General features: G+C 35.4%; 2 protein-coding genes across 2 annotated transcripts in view; one reads left to right on the forward strand and one right to left on the reverse strand.

Annotated features, from left to right (window-relative positions):
• LOC134796356 (cationic amino acid transporter 3-like) overlaps window positions 1–16,807 on the reverse strand; it is a 49,464-nt gene extending 32,657 nt beyond the window's left edge. Inside the window, exon 1 of the mRNA XM_063768517.1 lies at window positions 16,652–16,807. The gene's annotated coding sequence lies outside the window, so the exon portion shown is untranslated. The remainder of the gene's footprint in view (window positions 1–16,651) is intronic.
• The window catches only part of LOC134796353 (cationic amino acid transporter 2-like), a 92,942-nt gene that overhangs the window by 62,560 nt on the left and 8,436 nt on the right, over window positions 1–21,946 (forward strand). The window lies entirely within an intron of this gene.

Consider the following 21,946-nt stretch of genomic DNA (forward strand, 5'->3'; position numbering starts at 1 on the left):
TGAACCCCCATCTACCATACATCGAATCGTCGCAACTTTGTTGCCTTCGTAATAAAGGTCAACCAACGCTGTTGATAATAAAACCGTGCTAGGTTGTTTCCCTAAACTACCTAAACTCTGTTCATTCACGCCGTGAACTGCTGACGGGCCGCTAGGGCCGGGCTGCTCCGTAAGAGCGAGCGAGACGGCAACTGATTCCGTAGCTTCATTGATAATCGGCTGCGGAATGTTTGATTCTAAATGAATTAAAGTATGATGTCGTTTATTGCACTTACGACATTTAAAACTTGATTTACAATTCCTTAAGTCGTGCCCGGGGCATAAACAATTGTAACATACATTATTTGTTTTAACAAATGCAAATCTATCTTTCACCGATAGGTCTAAAAATTCTAAACATTTATTGAGGGAATGCATTCCTTTACACTTCAAGCAAGATCGAACCTTATTTGTATCGGCATAAGGTCGACTTTGAGCTGACGCCGTACTTGTTGCAAAAACACGCTTGGGTGTTATTTGATTTGAAATTATATTTGTGTTATTTTTACTACTTAAGGAATTGTTTCGAGTGGACTGTGTGTGGGAAACTGAAATCATCTGTTCCGCTGAAAGTTCGCGTTCGAGGAAAGTAATTAGGCCCTGAACTTTAGGTATTTCGCCCGGGTTGGTTAAGGAACGTTCATATTCTTTTCGCGTATTCACGGGAATCTTACGTAATAATAAATTTAACAGAACGAAATCCCATTCCTTAACCGGAAAATCCATGACTTCGAGCGCCTTTATATTTTCGTGATAAACATTAAGTAAATTTCTCATGGCAACAGCTGATCGCGCGGAACAAATATCTATATCGAACAACTTATCTAGATGTTGTGATGCAATAATGCGTTTATTGTCATAACGGGATTTTAGAATATCGAGCGCAATTGCATAATTACTTTCCGTTATGGGAATTGACTTAATTAAATTATGTGGCTCGTTTTTGACAGAAAGGAGCAAATACCTAAACTTCTCCGCATCCGTGTAAGCATTGTTATTGTGTACCAGCGATTGAAATAAATCGAAAAAGGCAGGCCAACCAGTCGGTTCGCCGTGAAATTCGGGAAGCGATAATTTTGGTAAATTTCGACGATCGTTGCTAAGCGTTTCGTTGGGGGTAAGCGCGCGGCTCGCGCGACGCCTTTCTACGTCTACCTCCTTTAGGTTATTTAAATGTGTAACTATCGCGTAATACAAGTCATTAAAATCGTTACGAATCTTAATATTGGCTTCTTTGTTGAAGCTTTGCAATTTAATTAACGCTTTTTCGATTTTAGTTTGAATCTTAGTAAACTTTCGCTGATGCACTGTTAAATCTGTCGTTCTTGAACGAAATTGATCTGTATTTGTCGCTGCGAACTGTAACGTTCTCTTTAATTCGTCGAGAATTAGATCTCGTTCGAATATGTCTTGTGTAATACACGATGTGTCGGCTTCAGTATTGCCGTCTGTAGGGTTAGGAACCATTTTGCGAGACAAAGATGGCGACAATGACAATACTAAATTGAACTACAAACGTGTCTAAACGAAAAAACTGGGTACGAAATACCGCAAAAATCGCAAAATACAAGAGCAACACAACCAGAGAAAGAAAAATCCGGATCGAACGGATCAAAAAACTATGTAGCCGAGATAAATTGAGAGCAACTTACATAAATCCAGCAGCACCTTGGCGTACCACGTGGGGGTCTATGTAGGATGATTGGGAAATCCTCTGCTTTATCGACAGCTGCATATATCCATAAGGGGCACTGGGTCACTAATTAGTCTCTGGTTGATTTTCACTTAAATCGCAGCGACGGGAACCGAAATATGAATTATTTTAATCGGAGCGCGGGTCGATCGCGGCCATTTTGTTTTAACGGCAGGTGAAGAGTTTTTATCCTCGCTAGGTGGCGCGGTTGTGTCGCGCCGGAAGGGCTTTTGAGATAAATGCAGTTGCCAGTTCAAATATCTAGCTACTACACGAAAATATATTCTTTCCTAATTGTGTTGCTTTGTATGTAAATATGCATAGAAAGTAATTAATACTAATCTGTTCCTCTACGGAACAATCTTATTAAAACTATTTTCATTGAAGACTCCTTTTTGAAAATTAACTGCCAGGAACTTAATAACCAATTAATCAGGGGGTGGATTCTGTCTTTTCTGTTTTCGTCTTATTTTGATACGACCTCGAATTGTGTCATCAGGGTCGTTAATTAAATGTTCGACTAAGGTACATGCTGCAACCCTGGCATTTCAATAAAATTTCACCACTGATAACGTGGTCTGCTCATTAATAATTTCATATAGAATCTAGTATTTTGGGGTTTTAGAACGAATTGTTTTGGTTTTGAATTAAGATCATTCTATTATTTAACAAAATGTTAAATAAGTGCGACATAATTTACTCAGAGCCTAAGTACTACTTACTAAGTAAGCATAGAACCTAAAACTACGAGGTTAGCGCAACAATCTTCTTCTTAGTCGGTTCCTCAAGGCTGAGGGCCGTGACCATCAGGAGTGCAGTTCTTCACCACCGCTCTCCAAACCCCCCTGTCTTGGGCCAGCTGTATTGACCCCTGGATGTTGACGCCCGTAGCGTCGCGTATGGCATCAGACCACCGAGTTGGAGCCCTGCCTCTACTCCTTCTCCCTTCAACGCACCCAACCAGAACGAGCTTTTCAAAGCTGGACGAGTCTTGGCGGGCCACATGGCCAAAGAAGGTCAACATTCGCTGGAAGCATGTAGTTGAAAGCCGGGTGGTAATATGTAGCTCTTCGAGAATAGACGCGTTGGTGCGGCGTTGCGTCCAGGATATGCCCAACATTTGATATGCCAAACAACAGCGCAACAATGCTGCACCGAAATTGCAACAATATTTAAGATGTCAGATCGTAACATATATTATATAACTATAATTAAATTATTGTATGTAGTTTCAAAGTGTATTCGTGATAAGACTGTAAGGCTGTGTAAACTATAAATAAATCAATAAACGATAAACAATATGGCAAATATGGAGGCCGATTCTGTTTAAAAAAATTGATATGATTTTCAACATATTTTGATAAGGTCAGGGGACCGTGAGCAACAATCAGCGTTAGCAGCTCAGACTGATTGGTGCTGACAAAATACAATCAGGAGTCGTCTAATATAGTTTATCAAAGGACTGTCGCATTTCAATCATAGACAGAGAGAATCATACTATCTTTGTCTTACACTAGTACTAGCACCCAAAAGAAAAGGATGAGTATAGTTTTCCTGGTTCTTACTGACTGACAAATTGATTTGACCAAGTATAGTAATAAGGCACTTATTGGTCGTGGCCTTAACATTGCAAATATGAACGTAGGTAATATATGTATGATCGTCATCATGTAATCAACTGTAGCTGGAAATATCCTCGCGCCCGTATCCTGCGTCTCCAGACATCGCTATTTTTAGATAACGGTCATGTTCATTTGATGTATTGCTAGGGGACGTGTTTGTGGGGTCTATGGAAATAATGATTAAATTTTTATGGCAAAAAGAAAATATATCTCAGAAAAGGTACTACGTAAACACTACGTTATAAAGAAGCAATCAGCGAATCCTTATTGGGAATTGTAATATTGTGATTTATAGTCTTACTTGCATGAATTAAATTTTAATTGTGTAAATGATAACAGTTATGCATTTAATCCTTCATCCATAATTTTATTAAAATATTTTTTTATAATTTATTATACATTTTAATCTTAATTGTAATCTTTAATCAATGTCGACAGTGTATGATCAGTACCAATAAATAAATATATCGATCAATCTATCAACTAGTGCTTATTATAAATGCAAAAGCAACTCTACTTGTCTGACACTTTGTCTTTTAACTTTTTTTGTTTTTCACGGTCAAGCTTTAATTTTCATATTTTTTTTGGGCGAAGGGAACTTACTTTTTGAATACTTATTGACTTTTGTGTTTAAACTGGCACAGAGTAATCCTACGCGAGCGGAGCCACTGTACCAATAGTATTTACGTAAATATGCAAAAGCAGCTAGAATAGTAGCATATATAATACTTCTATGGATTATCGTTTACCTACAACGATCAATGGCATGTTTTATGCAAATAAACAGCTTCCTCAAAAGAGAAAAAATATGCAAATCACATTCATATAAATGTGGGTTTGGCATAGATCACTAGGTCAAGTTTATTTGTGTACATTTGGTTTGTTAACTTATTTGCATATGACTATTAGTTGATGTGTTTTAACAAGGTACCTTTAAGTACCTAGGTATATTGCATTTATGGTCAAGTGGTTGCAGGCCTTTTGTAAGCAAAACAAGCAATGAGCTTGAATGAGTACACACTACACACGCCAATGAGGTTTGAGAATTTGACGGCTAAGGCAAAACAAAACGTTACGATTATGACTTTAGTAAGCAATCTATGTATTGTCAAACTAAATATTTCTGTGCCACTTTGTACACAATATGAAAGCCGCTAAAGGATCTAATATTATTTTTACCGTACCTTGGGTACGTATGTTTGTGTTTTATGTTCCAACTTGTCATCAAATCTACTGAACACATTTTAAGGTAACAATAGTATTTTGGTGGTTCAACTGATTTCCAAACATAACGAGGTTTTATACGAAAGAAAAGAAACCGTAGTCAGCTCAGGTTAGTATTTTAAACATTTTTACCTATTTGTTGTCGATTACAAGGTACCTAATATAACATGTATTTTGCAAAGTTTGCGATTAATATTGTATAATTTTACATCATCAGCATTGATAAATTAAATAAGGCAGACAGGTACCTAACGAATCTAACAATAACTAATTAAAAAAATCAAATTTGGTTACAGGCACGATATACTCGTAACTATTAATTTCTTATGGAACAAAGAGACAATAAGACTACCTACCGCTTCCGTACTAAAAGCACAGAATAAATAATAGTACTAGGTACAGAAGACTCACTCCCTAACAAAACGCGTCCGTTACGATCAGCACAGATATGGCCGCTAGGTGGCGACAACGCCACGCGCGGCTTATGGCTTTCCCCAAAATTGGGGCCGACGAATGTACTTTTAGCTACCTGTAACAAAGCGACGAAATCGCGGAGTGAGTCACGCCTGCTAAAAGATACTCTTCAAAAAGATAATAAAAGAACATTGGCAATGGTCATTATGTAAAAACGCCAAAGTGTTATTTTAACTACAATAATTTGCATTACCTCTTAACCAAAAAAGTTACAGAACAGGGAATATTAAAAAAAAAGATTTCGTGATTTTGAGATTATTAGTAGGTACATATTCAAGACTTAATTAGGTTTTTTTTTCCGGTTCAGCCCTTGTCATGAAAGAACTAATACATAAAGATACGAATTTATTTATTCGCTGCAAATGTATTATTTTATTACAAGAAATTTCAGTTAACGTCATCCGTTACCTAGAAGATGCCAATATTGAGTTATTGAAAGGTTATTGTATTGTTAAAGAGTTATTTCATTAGTAATTGTACCAATATTTTATCAGCAGTTATCAAGTGGAAATTAAACAAAGTATAGGTGTGTGTAGATTGTAGAGTAGTTATAATTATAAATTAGTTTAATAAACTTTGTGGATAATTACTATAACTCTCTATAAATAAGCCACAAGAGCGTGTTACATTTTTTTGCGGCCTTCGAAGAGTAACATATTATTGCAGGTGACTATACATATCTATGTATGTACAATATTGTAACTATATTACACAAAATATATTGAAATATAATTTAAACAAAATCTCTACTAAACCTATTACATAATAATAAATATTATAAATGCGAAACTAAATCTGGCTGTCTGTCTTTTATTTATTCATGCGGAAACCGCTGAACCGATTTAGATATAATTTGTTAAGAAGACAGTTTGAGGCCCGAGAAAGAACATACATAGGGTAGTTTTATCAATCATCATCATTATTGCACGCAGACGAAGGCCAGCGCAAAAGCTAGTAATATAAGTATAAAAGAGTTATTTACATGCTTAATGGACCGTTTTTCTGGATGTCGTAATTAGTAATTAATGCGGAGTAATATCTGCCTTTTAAAAGGCCTCTCTGTATTTAAATATCATAATAATTCTTTCTAACATTAAACATTAGCATACCAGTTTCCATTGTTCAAGTGTTATTCACCATAGTTTTTCTTAATACAAGTGCATAGTTACCACAAAAATATTACGAACGGAAATTAAATAAATTCCTAGTTTAGGAATTAAAATTTTCCTTCATTGTTTAGCTAAAAGAAAGTGAATTAGCCTATAGGCGATAATGTTTGTTGACACAGCCAGTTTGTAAAACAGTATTTACTAACACGAGATTGCTTTCGATCTAATGAATGCGTTTACGTTCCGGTTAAATGTAGGAACATGGAACTGATTCGGATTTATTAACTTGTTAAGGATTTGAACTGGTTATGATACGACCTATACAGCCTTTAACTTTTAAACACAATTTTGTGTTTAACCCATCAAAATTTCAATTTTGTTTTAGCCCCCCCTGGATTTTGCCGAAGTTGGGTAAAATGGTAGGTAAAAATTGGAATAAATGTTTCCTAATGCAAAACAGTCAATCAAAAGGAAAATTTTCTACACAAATCCACAACTTCCTTGAACTATAATAAGACTTGTCCAATTATAATTATCCAATAAGTTGAAAATAGCCTAGGCTCAGTTTGGTAGCCTAGGTGCGACCAGTTCTAGCCGCATGTCCTAGAATCTAGAAACATCGATGATATAGAAAGTAGTTATGTTAATATAATATTACCAATCGTAGAAGAGCCTATGCTGAATTAGGCCCATGTATGTAACTATTCAAATAGGTTAAATACATTAAAATATCCAACGGTTTCTTAAAACCAGCATTTAAGTAAAATATGAAATGAAATATCTGACGAAAAAATAGTTGACGATTGTATACACCTCTACAACTATATCCCTACTAAGTTAATAGGTAATAATGCGAAAGTAACTCTGTATGACTGTCTGTCTGTTACTTCTTCACGTTTAAACCGATTTACATGAAAGTTAATATAGAGATTTATTTTATTTATCTTTTTAAGCACTATTTCGTAAAACTGATATGGGTTTAATTTCGTGATAAAATCTTTACTATCTGTGGACAGATACGATTACAATTATGAAATGGTGTCCATTTCGAAACAATGCCCTTCCATTCTTTAATAACGTCCTTCGTGCAATATTACTGACAAATGACAGACTTGAATATTGTGTAAAGCAATAATGTGGACTATCATTATAGTTTCGATAAGTCACAGAATCTATTGTTGAACTACATGTAGAGTTATACACGGTGAGCTTGAGTAACCCGATAGATTAACCACGTGAGGTCGAGGAATTTATTTGATTTCTGTGGCACTTTGTTTAATGACAATGACATGAGATTATCAAACTACACAACGGGACTTTAAGATTAACAAACAAGACCAAGTGCGGGTAGTTCGAAAAACTCGCGCGGCTAGAAGATGTTGATGTCAAGTTGAGCCAGTCTTCTCCGAGACCACGGGGACAACGCCGTCCTCGAAACGTCGGAAATCTTAAAACTTAAATACGCGATTAAGTCCCGTTGTGTAGTTTGATAATGTTTAATAATCGTGAAAGTTTAAATCAGTGTAATGACATGAGATCCTTGCGGCTTTTATTAATTGTGACAAGGCACGAAGTATCACTGAAGTCAAATTCCTCCACTTCATACGTATTTACTTATAATGTCAGTCTGTTCGGAAAAAGAAGAGTCGTGGAATGGTATTTGGCCCCAATGGCCCCATACATTCCACGACTCTTCTCTTTCCGCACAGACTCTACCAGTTAATATTGTTATACATAAACGTTTATTTATAAGGTAGATACAAACATTAAAAATAAAATAAACTAACTTATCTATAAAATAAAACTAAATTAAAACTAATAGTAAATAAAATTAAATTAAATAAAATTAAAATACGTCTAAGAAATTTGGGCCCCTTTGGCATGGTGCCGAGGACGCTGGCAGCATTTCCCCGCTGTATTGCGAAGCTAATACGTTGAGCGTGAAAGCTGCCAGCTCTTCGGTCACCAGTGAAATCGATAAGCCTTTTTGAAAGGTCTTTAAAAAGTTGTAGGGCATTAGGACCCCACGGGCCAAGGATCTCAACCCCAAATGGCATAAAAATATACTCGGGGCCGAGACCCCTGTACTTATGGAATTTGAGCTTTTCGGCCGCTTTAGCCGCCGCCCCTGCTTGGTGACTGGTTCCCGTGAGGTGGGTGTTATACATATATTAGTATCCAAGTAGCTCCAATTTTGTAATTTTCGGAAACAAAACGTGTAAATGAATTTCATTTTCATACATTCCCATATAAAAGTATTCAATGTTTCTTCCCGAGTTACTAAGCCTGCCTAGGTACATTTTTCATCATTTTACGCGATTGAGAAACCAACACTTAGGTACTTACCCCCTTATTCATATAAGTTTATTATATAAGCCTCAATTAGTTAATTTATGTGTTACCGTTTCTTATAAATACATAAAATCGAATAATAGCTAATTTAGGCCTGTAGCGAGTTTATGTGATATAATGTAAAATTCAAACGCAATGTACATATATTGTTCTATGAATAAATGACTATGACTTTGCCCTTCGCTAAGGGCGAGGCGAGGTTGCTATAGTTTTCCTCGACGGGCAAGACCCCGCGCCATTTTAGATGCTTTATGCACGTGTTGTTTGAATATTATACTACTATTATTATTCTGTATTTATTTTTCTTCATAAGTTAGGTTCTTCATAACATGAATATAAAAGTAAAATACAAAAACACATAAAAACAAAAAAAATAATACATATAAACACATTATAAAAAACCTAACCTAGGGTGCCGCCAGCAGCGGGGCAGGGCCCAAGCTACCGGTGGTCAGGGCCGCAGAGAGAGGAACCGGCGGACTATCCGCGCCGTGTCCAAGATCACCGCCTTCTGCATCTGACCCTTGATCCAACCACCTAGCGAGAGTCTCTCAAGATGTTGGTCGAGACTCTTCGCTATTAGACCGTTCACTGAAACGACTATCGGGACAATTATCGTCGAATCAACATCCCACATACTACTATTATTATTATATTACTATTGTGTTTGAATTTACGAGTCTTGTGACAGTTGTAAAATGTTTTTACCTATTTTATTACATATAAAGTGAATTAGTTATTCAACATCTAGGGGTGTTAAAATAGAGTTCAATGTGGCGTAGGCCAGTCTAACAGAAGTAAAAAACCTAAGTAAATCCCAAACTAGAAATGCTCGTAGTATACGTACGAGTATACATACCTACGCACATTATATTACAACTCTTTTTTGTATGCGGCTCACGTTTGGACAGAAAGGAAAAGACACTGACTTGGCCTTCGTTTTGGTTCCGCTAAGCTAAGGCACTGTCACACTCGGCTATGTAATGTAATCTATTCAAGTATCATGTTACAAATTCTATTAATTATCTTAACAATACCTAATTTAATTTTATGTATATAATAAGTGTAATAACCAAAACTAATTACCAAACTTTTATTATAGAACTCTTTCTGCGTTATAATGTTCGGCAAAAAATATCAGCTTAGTCGGGAATGCGCACGAGTTGCAAGCGTCCATAGGCTACGGTGACCACTTCCATCAGGCTCGCTTTGCTTGTTTGCCACCGACGTGTCAGTAAAAATAAGGCATTGCTTAATAACATACATTGTCAAAATCCTCAAGTTTTAGTGGACATCTTTTGATTGACATAGTGACAATTATTTTGGCAATTGATGCAGTTATTGTACACTGAATCGAAAATTTGACAAACAAAAACATAGCGGCCTCGATCAAACAATCACAAAGATCATGATGTTGAAAAGATATACAATAACGCGTTACTGCGTTATATACGAGTATTACAATATTTACAATCTACATTCCTATTCACAGTTTTGATAGTTTTATGCAATCACCAATGTTGTGTGGCCGACTTAAGGAAACGTGCATTTGATGTTGCAACTCCAACTAAAATGTAGTGAAGTATTTAATATTAATTGATGGAATTTACAGAGAATTGATTGGTACTTTAAGTTTGTGGGTTGCCTAATTTTAAATAAGAAATATACCTAGTGATATAAATATTGGATGTAAAGAAGAACTATTTTCTAAAAAAGGTCAACGTGGGGAAGAACGGCATTGTGGTCAAATGCTTACCTTTTTCCAATAAAAAAAAAAAACACTACCTAGTGTCCACGACTTACCACGTGAGTGTTGTGGTCAGCTAAAACCTACAATCAAATCGTGTGAATGTATCAAGTATCATTAAAATCGAAGCGATACAGAATAAACACCCTATAACTGACCACACACGATAAGCAACACTCTTCAATAAATATATATATTCCAACTGATATATCAGTTGGAATTTATACCTTAAATTGATTGAAGAATGTTGCTTATCGTGTGTGGTCAGTTTGATGTGAAACAATAGCCAATGATTAAGTCATTATGCGGTTAGTGCTAGGTAATTGAGACAAATCTATTTACTTTTATGTATGTGTAATCTAATTCAGTCTATTAGGACATTATCGTAAATCGTAAATGTCTATGCCTATTAATTAAATAGCGTTGAGTAAAAATATCTAACATAAGAGGAATGAACTTCATGTCATGCGTTGCCATAGGTTATGTTCTCATATGTTATGTTATCCTATTTATACTGTAACTGATTCCCAGCGATACAGGCGTAGCCTAGTGCGGAGACCCCTGACATATTCTGTTATGTGTTCTTTTGAAAATAAACTTATTCTTATTATTTGTCCCCTACGTGACATAAGACAGGGCCAAATGGGGATGATTTATATGAACCGCCTATTCCGATCTGTGCCCTGCGCGGACAAAAAGGAATACACCATTATACATTTTTAAATATGCATTTTAGCGGTAGTTGTATGTCCGTTTGATAATGGGTCATCTACCATGCATGTTTGTAGAATGTAGTACTTACCTATGGTTTGTATTAACTAACTATGGCTAGTTTTGTTATTTACTAATATGTACATAGTATGAAATAAAATGTATTTACAAACAAGATATATATAGTGGTATTACTAAAATAAATTAATAACTAGCTTAAATCTAAATAGGCCCTTGAGGCATTCAGCGAACAATACAGTCAGCGATAAAAGCTTGTATAAAAAATGAAATTTTCTGACAAAAAACTTATTACTCATATCAGTTTATTGAACATAACAAAGTCACAACACCAATAAATATTAAAAACTGTCAATTAAATACGAAAGACAAATGTTTTCAAGTTAAAAAAGTAATCATACTGATGATGTACCTATTTTTACTCATCAGTTGTCTAAATGATGGAAACCTTAACGAATGCTAATTATTTAATATTATAATTAGTGATAATTTATGTATTCTCTTACAAAGAAGACATTATGATTGACGCTTCAGAAACAATAGGATGGTAGCAATATTATGCGCAGGCGACGCGACGCCACAGATAAAAATATGTTTTTGTCTTTTTATTACAGATTAAAGTCCTACAGTTATTTGTTCTACAAGGAGGCAAAGTTGTTGTTAACCCCTCGTGCTAATATCCGAGCAAGTGGAAAATTAATCATAGCGTGTGGTTCGAAAAATGGAATCTTGAGCATTGCGAGGGTTGCAACTCGTTGCAAGGCACGAGGGTCAAACAAACTTTGGTACCAAGTGAAACACCATTTTGTTTTTGACCACACAAACGCGAGGAAAATACTAAATGCAAAACATTATAAATCAGTCCAAATGAATGTTATTAAATATTTATCATTAATGAGCGTTTCTTTTATTTTTTGCTATTTTTATTGATTGTGATCTTTTTTGCTACTTTTGTGTTATTTCTATTTCTAAATTTCTAAATAGAAATAACACAAAAGTGGCAAAAAATATCACGAGCTCTTTCGATCCTAATGGGATAAAAAAATGTCCCAGAGTTTTTTTCCTATTGTGTTACCATTTCCCCATACACTTTGTGTGGCGGTAACAAAAAGGAAGGTTTGAAAAATGTATGGAAATTTTAGGACACTTTTGTCTCCTATAAGGATGAAAAGGTCTCGCGATCCTGACTAGAAATAACACAAAAGTGGCAAAAAGGTCACAATATATAAAATGGCAAAAAATAAAAGAATCTAATATCATCATTTAAAAGTCATTACGCCAGTCAAAATGAGGAAACAACTCAAAATTTTCATCAAATTACTTTGGCACTCTTGAGGATAAAGGTACTTACCTAAATTAGCTATAGTTCACAAAAGTTAAATTTAACAAAGAAAAGGACAAAGCCGGTAGCATTAAGCTATCTGCCAACGCGGTTCGTTAAGAATTACTAAGTAGTTTTAAAAGTATAACAGTTGTCTAAGTATGCATCGATATTTAACAATGATACATATAATGCTGCCTCTAAATAATATAAATCGTCATAATTATCCGAGTAATAAGATTTGAAATCACACAACGATAAATTTCGTATGCGTGTTGAGTTTCTACAATTCATCAAATTTTACTCAAGCATTTGATTTCTAGAACGAATTGCGATTCGATTCATTGATTTCTCAGGCAAAAACTTAGAAACATTCATATAATATGTATGCAAAATACCATTGTTGAATGGTTATAATAATTTTATTTTATTATTTCCATAAAATTCGCAAACGTGTGTAGTTCAGATAGAATCTAATTTCATAAAAAAATTACATTTATACTGAAAAAAAACAAAAGATGTTTATTCTCCTATCTATACAATTACTTACACCACCGGTTCGATACTACAGCCACGAGAAAAAAACGACAGACTTTATGGAAATATGCTGTTTTGAAAATTATAGCATATTTATTAAGCCATCATTTAAATGTCACACCAATAACATTATCGACATTAGTGGCGTCAAAGACATCGCTAAATATACTTGAATGTGCGTTTTTTATCCACCAACTCTAAATTTAATAATCACCTACGTTTTCGCGAAGAATCTAAAATGTCAATAAGAATTTTTGCAACATTCAACTTGTTCCATCAAAGACATGACAGAGATTACAACAACGAAAAGCCTTATGTGGCATGTTTCTAGTGTGGAGTTTAGGCTTTTTAGTTTAATGTAAAGTAGCAGAACTGACAGATACAATGAGAACTCGATTAGTTCCGCCCGCTATTGTTATTTCAGGTGATAATAGTAACAATGTCATGACAATTCTAAACTAGGCCTTATTTAAAGGGAATAAAGTATGAAAAGGCTTGTATTATAGTTGTTTGCAGCTAATACATTGATAAATTAAATTATTTACAAAATATAACAAGTGCTGATGCTGGTGCCAGAGCTGTCGATATGTTGATATAGCGCCAGCTTTTGTGACCCGATGAAGTAACATTTGACGTTTTGAAATTGGTCTCAAAGTTAGAGCAATTACTTGACTTATTTTGCAACAGAATTCAATAGCAATCATATCACACAGGTAAATCAAGTTATTAAGTCGACCAATTAATGTAGTAATTTAATCCTTGTAGTTTTAGGATTACGTAGTCAACAAGGAAATCTAATAGTTTAGCCACCTAGGGGTCAGTCTAAGGCCCTAAGTGTCTGTCCGTCCATCCGCGCCTTAGCTCAGTTACCCATGTCTACCATATGCATATGATATTAGGTAGGTAAGCAGGTATATTATTAGTATAAATTGGTAAGCAAAGTAAATATATGATATAATTATAGGCAAACTGAAAAACACCCCCATTTATCTACGATCTAGTCATCACTATAATTTAATACTGTGATGTCACTTTGGACGCGCAGTTTCATTTCTGCGATCATTTTCAGCGGTGTTCAGTGTTCAGTGTTCAGTGTTCAGTGTTCAGTGGCCGGAACGGGCATTGTATTGCAACTATTGCAAGGTCGGTTAGGTATTATTACAGCTACTGTTAATTGAATAGGTAAGTCAGGGGACGGAGCCAAGTGATACTTACAAATACAAATGCGTTTATTTCATTACTTTTTACATAAGTTCTTAGGTATAGTATAAGGGTTAGGTAGGTAATTAGTCCATCTTAAGTATAAGGAGTAAGTAGGTAAGTATTAATCTAAACATTGTGCAACAAATTGTGTAAGTAATGAAAAAGGTGCGGGTACAGCTTGCTGAATTTAAACCCGCCCTTGGTCAGCTAATTGGAATGGTATTAAGATTAAATAATATTTAAATTATGAAGTTCACATACTTGATACTTGTTTATAGAAAATGCCAATCGAAACTTAACCTTTCATAAGTAGGTATGTATGTGGTGGTCAAAAATCGTAGGTCTAAACTAGAGATGCCCCGAATAGTGGTTTTGGCCGAATACCGAATATTCGGCCCCTCTCTCGGTCGAAACGATGCGAACATTTTAAGTCCCAATTAATATGAAAACTGTTCGCGTTGGCGAATAACAAAGCACAACGCACAAAGCACGTTTGGTAAGATATATTTTTATTTGAACAAATTAATGAATGTAGTTGGAGTCAATCGAATCAAACTCATGATAAAAATAAAATATTTTGTAATCAACGAATGCTCAAAAAAGGGTCTTCGTATTTAACAACTTTCCAAGAATACATTTTAAATATTAAATATACTTTTTGGTTATTTTTATTGTGTAATTTTTCTTTCTAGGTAGGTGCAACAGGTTTTGTTGTATAGAGCAGAAAAAAATGTTCTCGAAACAAATGCAACAAAGAGGACTAAAATTCCGGTGAGCCGGTTTTACAAAAGTTTATCTTATTTAACACATACGCAACGGAGCGGGTTGTTAAAAACATACACGTTTCACCTCGCGAGAAATCGGGGCAAGTTCGCAAGCTCGTAGTCGACGCACGGATCTTCCTTCCGTCTTGCGTGCTCCGCATACTGTCCCCTGTTAGTAACAGGCTGTTACTCAACACGAGGTAAACGTGGCGTAGGTCACACGGTGACGTTGCAAGGGTTAAACCCTGGCCGAGTGCTAGTTTTAAGCTGAAATTGATGTCATATATACTAAATGACCAAACCCTCGAGTGTCCGAGGCCATAATCGAACCGGCACGGCATATTCTGGCTTACGTGGTTAACGTCCTAACCCATATAGGTACGTCCTACGTCCTCTGAAGACCTGGCGTTCGATTTAGTATTGAAGGACTTGGTCACTTCTTCTTATGTTAAGTAAATTTATTTTTATTTGTTCCCTAGTTCTTGAGTGCTAGTTTTTTACAAGATGCCCTCATCTTCTAAAGCTAGAAGAATAGTTCTAATGTCAAAAGAGTTGTGTGTTTTACCGTGCCGTACAAAGTAGGTACCTACTGAGCGAATTTTGTTGAAAGTAATCGGAAAGGGGCGTCAATGGATGCGTCTTAATAGTCCGGGTGACATAGGCTACATTTTAAACTGAATTTCAAAAAAGAATTTACTTGTTTATTCAACTGCTGTCTAACTGCGACTATTTCATCAGAAACATTACGAAATGAAATATACTGTACCTAAGTGAATATTTTGATTTTACGGAGGTACCTATAAGTCAAAATAAAAATAATAACAATTTATCATTTCTACTTATACGTACTCGTCTTGATGTAGGTACCCAAAGCTAAATACAGTCAGAATACAACCCCGTATCCGTAACAAATCCTTACCATTTAAAAATGCCACTTACACAAGACATATCATCGAGAGAAGTGATAAAAATGTATGCCACGAGACTGCGCTAAAATTGCACTTATAACCACGTTTTCAATAACATACATGTATGTTGACCATAATATTTCGCCATTAGATTATATACCTTAAGCCAAGGAGACTAAGTGGGAATCGAGTATGACAGTAAAAGTGATTGTTGATAATATTGTCTAATAGTGAAACCAATTAAGTAATATATTTAAAAGTAGGTGATCGAGTAAGTATTCCGTTGGGTTGGTGTTAGATATAGATTATCTGTCTGTGATTACGATGCATGTTTAGTATAACTATGAATGATTTAGATTTATTTATTTCATGACATAAATTACAATTGAGTAGGTATTGTAAATTTGCCTGTTTAGTTGTCAAAAATATACAAATCTTCAATATGTGATGCTATTTTCGGTATCTGCGGTATATTAAAAACATTTGATTAAAATTTGCTATACTTATTTATATAAAAAAACTTAGGACTAAACACATATGAGTAAAACCGTGAGATTCATTATTGTTTTCACAAACTACTCTAACTCTAACTAAAAAGGGTATCAAATGTAATTTAAAAGATGATCAATATTTGTAAAATAAAATAAAAACTAAGTAAGTATTATAATTATTACTTAGAGACAAATTACTGCTGTTTAATTTCATTTTTAAGGGGTCTTATAACTTAATGCGAGGTAAAGCCGGTCTTTCCTTTATTTACCTGTACCTACCTATTTCCTCCTAGCATCAGTCAGTCGTAAACTTGCTCTTCAAAACCTATTAAACTTATTTTAATAACATTATAACTGATATACTTAAAACAAAAAGTGATACAGAAACCGATGCAATATCCGCTCTACGTTTTATCGCCTGAAAAAACTAACACTTACCGTAAAGTCAACAATCTCCGGTACTTTTAAAAATCACTAACACAAACAAAAACTACACACAATTGGTTAAACAGACTCGCGAATTCCAAATTTGAATCGTTCTAAACTCGCGCCATATTGTGTTTGTAACGGACAACTTGCGCGCGCACGGTTTGAGATGAGACTGACTCGAAGGCTGCGCGTGCTACTGTTTTTACTTTCGCTTTGCTTACTGCAGTCATTATGGACTTTATGTTGATGAGTGTAAGGTTGGAATTGGAGGTTAGCAATGTTTGTTTTGGGTTTTAATGTTTGAGGGGTGGTAGTGTGCCGGCCAAGTTCGGGGATGTTAAGTGAGCTTAAGTTTTAGTAACAAATATACAGATGCCATTACATTTGACGTGGCCAAGGTGTTCAAAAATATCTTAACATTCTAAACTAAACATGCACGCCAATGAATTGAGAATAGAGGCGTGTACAGCTTTTTTGTCAATATCATGTTTTAAGCCATTTTGTCCCATTTTTTTTCACGATGTGGTTCAGCTGCAATGTAAATTAGTGTTAATTCCAATGAATAGGCATTGTAAGTAAATTATTCCTTAATAATTTAAATTAATTATACATATTTTTATTTTGTTTCACAAATAATTGAACTTACGTATTTCTACACAGTCATACTTGGCAATTTCTCTACGCTTCTCCAGCTTCATTGATCTTTAGACACAGCTTTAGTTGATCAATTTAATTAAATAGCTGCAAGGAATGGAAGGCCAATAGTGACGCTTATAGACCGACAAAATAATTAAAATTATGTACACGATTCAAATTATTACCCCAAAGAAATAAGACATATTATTGCATAGTTGTTTTATATGACCTCGACTGTACCAATCTTATTAAAATTTTCAACAGCAGAACCCTAAGTCGAGGAAGTCAAACATTTGTACCTACTACAGCATAAAAGAAAATGATGTTAACGACATTAATGATAATACTTATGGCTTTGTCCTTTCAATTAAATTATATTAAGTATTAAATTCAAAAGTATCTGCCACAGTCTAATTGTTTTGGTTTTGCATAATATAGAGGTTCTCGAGTGGCGAGGTGGCGACCACGTACCGGAAGGCGCAGCGTGGGTAGACCTGGTTAAGGTCGCAGGAGTCCGCTGGATGCGGGTGGCGCAAGACCGGTCTTTGTGGCACTCTTTGGGGGAGGCCTATATGTCCAGCAGTGGACGTCCTCTGGCTGATATGATGATGATGATAATATAGAGTGTGATGAGATGAGTGTACGTTCGAATTGGCCTATTAGTCGAGTCACTATGTCGTCAAAAATATTACTATGAGTATGGTAGGTTGTTCAACCCGATTCGCAAACAAGGTATCTATCTAAGTAGGTAATTGAAAATTTCAATATCAAAAGAGACAATTGACATTCTGACGCGTTTTGGCTGTGTAAGAAGTTTGTTGGTGTAAGGTACTTGAGTTTGGGCATTTAAGTGAACAATGGCTTTTGGCTATTTAACTAATTTTTGGTATTTAATGAACGAATAATAATATACTTAATTCAATATTTTTGGATTGGAAGTCCATTTTATTTCTGTAATTTGTTTTTATATCAGCAAAAAAAACACTGAGAAAAGTTCACTATTTGTCATCATCAGGTGAGAGGATTTCCCTTTACGTCCAAGGAAATATAAGAAACCACTGTAACCAGACTACTCATTATTTCTACGACGTACTATCATCACTTAACTGACCAATGATAGACCTTATATCTTTACAATAAGGTTTACGAATAGTTAGATAAATAAATCAATGATGCACCCAATACAAGTGTGCGTTATATGCGTTATCCTCGTTGGACCTTGTCAACGTAAGCGATGACTTAGTAATACCGTCAGCATCAAATTACTTATTAGTCACGGCCAAAGTGGCCAAATATATCGTAACACACATAGGGTTTAACGATGTGCCCTGTAGGGTGTAAGGATATTGGGCCACTTTGATTATCACTATATTTTTGATGCTAACTGTACAAGGGTCTTAGATTGGAATTATGGTGTTTATGTGTTAAATTAGGGACATAACATAAAACTGCAATAATGCCAAGTACCTTTTTATAACATGCTTGAGATTATATTATTGGAGTTTTCGTAACGGCTTCGTCTGTTTTCAGGCTGTCATAATAGTCATAATTACGTCTTTGATTGTGTTACTTCTTGCATCTATCTGTATCATAAGTATAGGTATACATATACATATCATAGGTACACAGTAAAATATAAAAATCTATAAGTTAACGTCATAGAAATAATAATTTAATCAAATCGAAAGATGTCAAGCGATAATTGTCTAAAATAACGAAAGTAACCCATTTCAATAATTATACTAAAAATAATCTCCAGCAATTCAACCCTTTAAAAGTTTATTCTCTTTTTTCTTTTCTCTACGTGCCAATTAAGTGAAAAGACAATGTGTTTCATATTCAAAATCAGATGTTCTGCTGGATTTTAAACATTCTTATCTCTATGTTGTAACAAGCCTAGAAAGTAGACCTAGGCACACACGGCATGACTTATCAATTATCATTTCATTATCTACACCACACATGTTGTAATGGTTAGAAAGTCGTCCATTCGTTGAGATGGTTCGTAGATAGTTGCAGTTTTATACTAAGAGCTAGCGCCGAAAATTGAAAGGTTTATTCGGAATTCCGAAAATGGACTCCGATGGAGTTGACGAGTTACCGGCATAAATGTTACAAGCCTCCTAGCCTAGTCGACAGTGCCCCGTATATAGCGGTTCGAATCCTGGTCAAGGCATTTATTTGTGCGTTGATTACTTTTATTTGTCGGTAAATCCAGAATTATATTGGTAGGCAAGGAGTTGAAGGAGTATTTGTGCGTTAGTGTAAGGGTAAGTTTGTGTCGTGTGATCCACCGTAGCGTCGAAACAACCGAGCCGATTTTTACAATGAGGTGTCAGGTATAATATTATGAAGCTTATATATCGCTCTTTAGGATTGATTTCAAAACAGCAGGCAGACGACCTGATTGTAATAAATAGGGATAGTAAAACAAACTAAGAAGGGTTTCGTTGCATTGATATCTATTTTCGGGACTAGCTCTCTGTCTATTTGCATTACTGTATGTTACATAATGTTCGAAAAATATCGGTCAGTTTAAATAATTTAATTTGCCTGTCCGTCAACAGTAAATACATATGACGAAATACAATTCGGTACGCTCCATTTTCCATAACTATTAGGAACAGAACTGGCTTGTTTTAAGGCTAGAGAAGACGGGTTATTCCCTCTAGTTACCACCAAGTTGTGATCAGTGGTAACTAGGTACTGGGAAAAAAACCCAGTAGTTACCACCAACTCGGTTTGATGGTAACTAAAAACTAGAGTCCGTCTAAGCTGACTTTGCACCGACTTGAATAAAACAAAGTGAGAGTGTGTCATTAAAGTCGTATTTTCATAAAAAAATTACAATCATGATGACATTGCCACACTTTGTTATTGCAAATGCTATGCACAGTTATCTTGGTCCGAGTCTAGGTACCCTCCAATTTTCCATAAAGTTTAGGAACAGTAAAAACTAAATAGGTAGGTAAGTATGTAAAAAACAAATGCTTCGTGATCTAATCGCGTGCTGCGCGTGCGACTACAAAACCTTCACCTTCTATCAGCTTATGCAAGACCATAAAGGAACATGTGCCTATACAAGGTGTATGTACCTACCTAGTTAAATACAGCCGTTTATTGAAGATATTCACTATACTTAAATGGAGTAATGATAACTCTTCACGTGGATACACTTGACCACCGCATTATCGTTACTTATGTTGTTGAATAATCAATTTATACAATTGTGCATTGTGCATGAACATAAGATAAGTGAATTTTCTTTATTGTGCACCACATAGGTAATATTATAACTATAAGATCGAAAATACCCACAGCAACTAGGTAACAACAGCCATGTTGACGAACACAATATTATGCACTGTGTAACCAGCTGTGTTCTCGTTGCACCAATTGGCATTAATTTATTCGATAAAATGCCTCTTGACGGTGAAATGGGAAGGTTAAACCAAGTATTGGAAATTTGACAGTATCAAAATATTCATCAGTTTCCGCGAGTGTTACATGTATGTTTTTAAATATACTTATCACATAATTTTAGGACTTTGAAGCAATTAAGTACGAGTACCTACCTACTTCCGAAAATATTTCGGAAATATTAATAATAATATTATAAATATTTCCGAAAATATTACTTCATCAAAAATATTTCGTAAGACACCTATTGATTAAAAAAAAAGCGGCCAAGTGCGAGTCGGACTCGCCCATGAAGGGTTCCGTAGCAGCAAGTAACATAATAAAATTGCGGTTTACGATATATGACGTATTAAAAAAAAACTACTTACTAGATCTAGTTCAAACCAATTTTCGGTGGAAGTTTGCATGGTAAAATGTACATCATATATTTATTTTAGTTTTATCATTCTCTTATTTTCGAAGTTACAAGGGGGACACACACATTTTACCACTTTGGAAGTGTCTCTCGCGCAAACTATTCAGTTTAGGAAAAAATGATATTAGAAACCTCAATATTATTTTTTAAGACCTAACCCCCAAAATTTATTGTTTTTTTTTTCTATTTTTGTGTGAAAATCTAAATGCGGTTCACAGAATACATCTACTTACCAAGTTTCAACAGTATAGTTCTTATAGTTTCGGTAAAAAGTGGCTGTGAGATACGGACGGACAGACAGACAGACAGACATGACGAATCCATAAGGGTTCCGTTTTTTGCCATTTGGCTACGGAACCCTAAAAATGTCACAACAACCTCTTCTTCCTCGGTCCCTCATTGCTGAGGATCGCGACCATGTGTGCTCCGTCTTCTCCACAGTGTACGATCATAAGCCTTATGGGTCACGCACTGCATGTTGCCGCCAACCACCCTCTTCACAGCATCAGACCATCTCGTGAGTGCTTTTCCTCGCGCACACTTACCATCTATTTGACCCAAGATAATCTGCCTTTCTAGGTCATGCTTTTTAGACCGCATGATATGACCAAAAAAGCTGAGTGCGAGTTCTTGACATATTGTAGAGAGCCGGGTGGTGATTTTCAGCTCCTCTAGGATGGACTTATTGGTTCTCATAGCCGCCCAGGGTATGCGTAGGAGTCTTCGCCAACACAGTCACAGTCACAACAACACTTCACACGATAATGTTAAAGCGAACAATCCCTCATAAGTGATTATCATCATGATGTGTAAGTGGCAGACAGGACACGTAA

The sequence above is a fragment of the Cydia splendana genome, chromosome 13 (assembly GCF_910591565.1).
Source record: "Cydia splendana chromosome 13, ilCydSple1.2, whole genome shotgun sequence".
Taxonomy (NCBI): Eukaryota; Metazoa; Arthropoda; class Insecta; order Lepidoptera; family Tortricidae; genus Cydia; species Cydia splendana.